We start from the raw sequence: 6,198 nt of genomic DNA, 5'->3' as shown, positions 1-6,198 counted from the left end.
CCTCGGCACACTTAGGGGCGGAGAGAGGTCGGCACGCTGCGCCTTCCTCCGGGATTTCCAAGCTTGGGAGCAGGGACGGTTTGCAGACACTGGGAAGGGGCCGGCCTTGCGGGAGTCCCGCGCCTGGATGGGACCAAATAAAGCGCCAACCCCGCCCATCCGCGGTGGGAATCAGTTATTTCGGGGGGACACCCTTCCCCCCCCCCCCGCCCGCATCTGGCATCTGGCATGTGAGTCCAGTCCCCCCGCCACGGGGCTGGCCTGAATATTAACCCCTTCTCCCCGGAATGGAGGAGAATGGGATTCTCTAAGCCGGGGATGGATGGAATCGATTTTTATATGTGAGACCTTTCAGTGTTGATGGTCCAGTATTGCTCACCCTAGAAGATTCCTACACACACACACAACCCCTGTCATGTCTGGAGCTTAATAGTCCCTCCATCAAGTGAAATGGGAAAGGGAATTCCTCCTTTCTCCAAAGCCAGAATGCATTGGTCAGTAGCAGAAAGTTCGAGACTGGGATGGGCAGGATGGGCTTGGTGGTGTTTCCCAAAAAACAAAATGTGCTAAGTACGCTTGGAACACTTCTGTGGGTCTCCAAGAGTATTTTCTCCCAGAAAAGTTGTTTGTCCTCCTTTTCTTTCTCCTCTTCTTCCTCTTTCTATTCCTCCTCTTGTTCCTTCTTCCTCTTCTTCTTATTCCCTCTCTTTCCTCTTCCTTTTTTCTTTCTTCCATTTTTCTTTCCCCTTTCCCTCTTCTTCTTGCCTTTTTGGTAAGGTAGTGGCTTCTCATATTTGAGGGTACATCAGCGTCCCTTGTGAATTCCTGATCCTGTAAGTCTGGGTGGGAAATGACCTCTGATTTTGCATAGTCCTGGTGTGTTTCTTATTCCTCAGGACCACTGACCTAACAAATGCCTTGCTCAGCCATTACAACCCTGCTTCCATGCCTTCCCCTGGCTCCCAGAGTTCTGCTTTTCCTCATGCTCAGGGGCAGTTCCTTTCAATCTCCTTTGCTACTTGCTCTCCCTTCCTCTCTCCCCCCTCCTTCCTTCCCTCCCTCCCTCCTTCTCTCTCTCTCTCTCTCTCTCTCTCTCTCTCTCTCTCTCTCTCTCTCTCTCTCTCTCTCTCACCTCTTAACATTAGACTGTCTGCAAAGTGCTGAGCTCCATCTCCTACCCCATTTACCTATTCCTCTAGTGATTTCAGCCAGTCTCTGGTTTTAAACATCACTATGGGCTGATGACTCCCAAATGAACGAATATTTCCAGTCTGGATTGCTCGCCAGCTCCAGACGCTTCTATCTCATGGCCTCTCCACATTTTCCTTTGGGTTCTTCAGAGCTGTAGCATACTGAACAAGTCCCAACACAAATGCTTCCTATTCCTCTCCCAAACCAGCCAGCTTCCTCTACCCCATCTCAGTTAATAAAGTTATTAAGAGGCATCTTTAATGCCTCTCTTTCTCTCAAGACAACACTAAATCCTACCAGTTCGGGATTAAACACAGAGCTAGTCATGCCTGGAATTATCCAACCTGCAGTTATTGTTGGCTGCGTACTTTGGAGCTTCTGCCTCACCTACCCACTCCATTCTTTGTTTAATTTTTTATTGTTATTATAAAGGCGATGTACAGAAGGGTTACAGTTACTTAAGTCAGGTAAAGAATACATTTCTTTTTGCTCTCTTCCAGTTTTTCCCTCTTGTCCCTGTCCACAAGTTGTATAGTTCATTTTCAACAGAGTGTCCAGTGAGTACCACTGCTGCATTTGTTCACCTTTTATCCCTCCATTTATGTGCCCCCACATACCCTGCCAAAGATAGAAGAACAAAGAAGACAAAAAGAAAAGAAAAGAAAAATAGCAACAAAGTAAAAACCTTTGGTTTCCATTTCCTGGAGCTCATTTCGATAAATATTATTTTATATGCTCAGATGCACATAGCGATTGTACCTTTGTGATCCCCCCCCCAAGAATATCCTCCTTTGGTCTCATTGCGTGTGTGTGTGTGTGTGTGTGTGTGTGTGTGTGTGTGTGTGTGTGTGTGTGTGTGTCCAGAGTCCTGTATAATTTATCATGTCCTAGAGTATTTTAGATCTAGCTTCCACATATGAGAGAAAACCTGTGCCATTTGTGTCTCTGAGCTTGGCTTGCCTCACATAATACGATTTGTTCTAGGTGGAGCCATTTCCCTGCAAATGACATAACATTATTCATTCTAATGGCTGTGTAAAATTCCATTGGGTATAGGAACCATAATTTTTTTGGATCCATCCATCTATTGTAGGACTTCTGAGCTATTTCTATAACTTGGCTCTTGTGAAAAATGCAGCTATGAATATGGACATTCAAGCATCTTTATGGTATCCTAGCTTGTGATGTTTTGGATAGATGCCCAGGGTCTACTCCATTACTAACACAATTAACACAAGAGATGCCCTTTTGATATAGAAATTGAATCATACATAGATATATATACACGTCTAGGCAGATATGTGTGTATGAATGTATTTATGTGTGTATATATACATATATGTGAATATGTAAATGTATATATATCTATATGCATATACATGTGTAGGCCTTTTTTCCTTCGTGTTTTTTGTGCCTGTACCAGGTTACCTGCTCACAGCTAGTGCTCTACCACTTGAGTCGCTCCTCTAGTCCTGCTTTTTGCAGGTTAAATCCTGCTGGGATTGGCTTTGAACCCTGAGCCTCTAGATCTCAACCTCCTGAGTGACAAGAATTATAGGCCATTTTTTTCCTCTTAATATCTGAGTCTTTTCTGCTCTTGCCAAGACATTATCTTTGGATTTTTGCATTTTTCTCTTTATTCTCACCCACCACTCTCTCCTTCTCTCCCTCCCTCCCTCTTTTTCTCCCTCCCCCCTCTGTCTCTCTGTCTCTCTGTCTCTCTCTCTCTGTCTCTCTCTCTCTCACACACACACACACACTGGGATCACCTCTGCCTCCATACTCAATTGCTTTTTGAATGTTCATATATTGGAATCACATGAAATGCATACATTGACTTATAAGAACTGATATATTTACTTCAGTTATACAGTTTCATGTTTTTCCATAATCTTTGTAAAAATGATTAGTTAATTGACTTCTTGTGGTACTGAGGATTGAACCCAGGAACTTGTAACTGCTACACAAGTCTTTTACCACCTGAGCCACATACCCCACCCTTCACTAGCCATTTAAATCTACCCATGAATCTTGCAAGCATCTAAAAGGAAAGATCAGATTTGCTGTGCTACCCACACAGTGCCTAACACCCAACAGGTCCTCACTCTTCTATGCTATCAGGTTGAAACCAAGCTGGTAAAACAATTCCAGGCTCCTGGTTTGTCCTGCCAGCAACCTTTGCTGCATTCCAGTAGAAGGGCTCTGCCCCCAGGCCAGAGATGTCCTTTGCTTACTGCCCAGCGCCATCTGCCTCTCACCCCCCCCCCCAAAACAATTGAATGCATGCTCCGGATCTGAATCATCATCAACGAGGAACTGAGGCTCAAGCAAGTCCGTTCCTACAAATCTCCTTTTATTACAAAATAGATAGCCCGCTGTCCGAATTGCCACACTCTCATGACCTGGAGTCCTAAGTATTTGGTTCAGAGTGGCCTTTAAGAGGAAATGAATCCTTAAATGGATGCTTGCATGCCATCAGTCAAACTTTTCCTCACTAGCCTACCTCAAATCCCAGATTCCAGTCTCACATCTTTCTCTATGCAACCTTTTCCCTCGGGAAGTCAAAGTTCCCAGGGCTGATGCGTCCTCACAGTGATGATGCTTGTGTGTCCTGTAGTGTTTGTGATGAGCCAGGCAGTTTCCTGGTCAAATCATGAAGGCAGAAATAGAGACCAAGACTGGAGATGTGTTGTCCAAGGCTCCAGGGCTGGGATATAAACTCTACTCCAACTATTACCAAAGTCCTCTGGTTGTCTGACACCAAATGGCTTGAGCAAACCCTTGGCCAATGTCCCCCTTCTCAGAACTGTACCCCTTCCTCTGCCATCAGGCAGAACTGAGGCCAGGATGGTACCCTGAAGTAGAGTTCACAATGAGGGTACTCATCCCTAGCACCTTGCTTAATCCGATTCAAAGCTACCTCTCTGCCTCACGTTCAACCCACTTCCCACATCCACTGCCATGCTCCCCAACCTTGGCCACACACCATTCATCCGCTGTGTCCTTTCCATTCCACCCAGGTTTGCCCAGGCTAGTTCTTATTCAAAACAAAAATGTCTTCTTCCCTAGAGGGTTTGGTGATAAGTTGAACTGGGCTCTCTTGTCCACATGTTGAAGTCCTACGCAGAGGTGCCTTAGCATAGAACTTTATTTGGAAAATGGGGTCTCTGTGGTTTGAAATTTGTTAAGATGGGATCACCCTTCGAGGTAGAGTAGATGCCTACCCATAATGCTGGGTGTCCTTATGAAAAAGGAGAGAGTTGGACAGACATTGAGAGAATGCCACATGAGGATAAAGACCAAGATTCATGTGATGGTTCTACACACCAAGCTATGTACATACACCCAAAATCTAGGGAGGCCTGAGACAGATTTTTTCCTCACTCTCAGAGAAAACCAGCATTGCTGACACCTTGATTTGAGACTTCTAGCCTCCAGAACCTTGAGACAATATATGGTCAAACCATTTTGTTACACAGCTTAACAAACCAGTATACTACTGTCTACTTCTCAAGACTCAGGACAGATGTCCCTTGGTCTATGACTGTCTTCCATGTATATTATGTCATGTCTTAGTCTTCTCAGGATGCTATAACAAATCACAGAGTGGAAGCCATGCAAACAACAGAACTTTATCACATTTCTCAAAGCTGGTGATGGCTGGATCTTCTCTCCTCTCCTCTCCTCTCCTCTCTTCTCTCCTCCTCTCCTCTCCTCTCCGCACCTCTCCGCTCCTCTCCTCTTCTCTTTTTCTCTCCTCTCCACTTCTCTTTCCTCCCACTCTTTTTCTCTCCCCTCTCCTTTCCCCTTCCCTCTCTTCTTCCTCTTCTCACTCCCTTTCCTCCTCTCCTTTTTCTCTTCTTCTCTCCACTTCCTCTCTCCCCTTCCTTTTCTCTCTCTTCTCCTCTCCTCTCCTTTCACTATCTTTTCACTCAGTCCTCACCTGAAGGAAGGGAAAAGAGGTCTCTCTTCAGCCTTTGTAAGGATGTGAATCCTATTCATGATCTCTGCCCCATGGCTTACCCAAGATTTCACCTCCTAATACCCCTACTTTGAGGGGAAGATTTACCCACATGAACTTAACACTACAGAAATATTCAATGACTTTATCTGTGTCTCTGTCACCTCCAAGACAAGCTGAAGTTGCAAAGGCAAAAAGCAAAGCAAGTCTGTTTTATCCTTATCTATCTTTTCCATGCTGTCTCTGTATATGGTTAACTGTAGGTGCTCAATAAACGCATGTAGATGGAGAGGCTGAGGAACAACCAATCCATATGAACCTACCCAGTCCAGGGGTTTGCCTGATTAGAAGGAAAGGAACTAAATTGAAGTGAAAAGGTACTCAAGGGGGACATTCACAGGAATAAATGAACCCCGCAAATGTGTGGGATCTCATTCAAAGAGCAGCAACCATCTGATCAGGGAGTAAAAGTGGGCTGCCAGGGGTCAGAGTGTATACATCTGGCAAACTTCAGGGGAGATTCAAACAGAAGTTCACGGACATGAGGGGCAGATGAGGCTGAAGATAGAGAGCTGGACGTCTGGAAGGAGGCGCCAGTTCTGTGTGTTGGAGGGAAGTGGAGATTGTGAAACAGCTTGGAGTTGCCGGCAGCTTCATGGACTCTTCGGGCCCAGTAGAAAAGCTGGGCAATTTAAAGAGCCAGAAAAAACTAGGTTTCCCTAAATCTCTGTAAAACTCTAGGCCAGAAGTAGATCAATGGCCTGTGTTGATGCTGACAGTAATATTTGCTACAGACCTTACCCCCTCCTTGGCCTGTCAGAGTCTGTGCAAGGAGAGGAGCAGTATGAGTACTGGCATCATTTGTTCCTAAGATGTCCAGCAGGCAAAGGCTCCAAGCCACCTGGAGGCCTCAAGAATAAAGCAGATTACATTGCATTGTTTTCTTTCTTTCTTTCTATTTCCGGTCATGAGGCTTGAACTTAGGACCTGGGCATTATCCCTGAGCTCTTTTTTTTTTGCTCAAGGCTAGTGCCTAATGCAGGTGA

The sequence above is a fragment of the Dipodomys merriami genome, unplaced genomic scaffold (genome assembly GCF_024711535.1).
Source record: "Dipodomys merriami isolate MVZ:Mamm:240054 unplaced genomic scaffold, mDipMer1.0.p SCAF_26, whole genome shotgun sequence".
NCBI lineage: Eukaryota > Metazoa > Chordata > Mammalia > Rodentia > Heteromyidae > Dipodomys > Dipodomys merriami.
The sequence above is the reverse complement of the archived record's forward strand: the minus strand, read 5'-3'. Positions refer to the sequence as shown.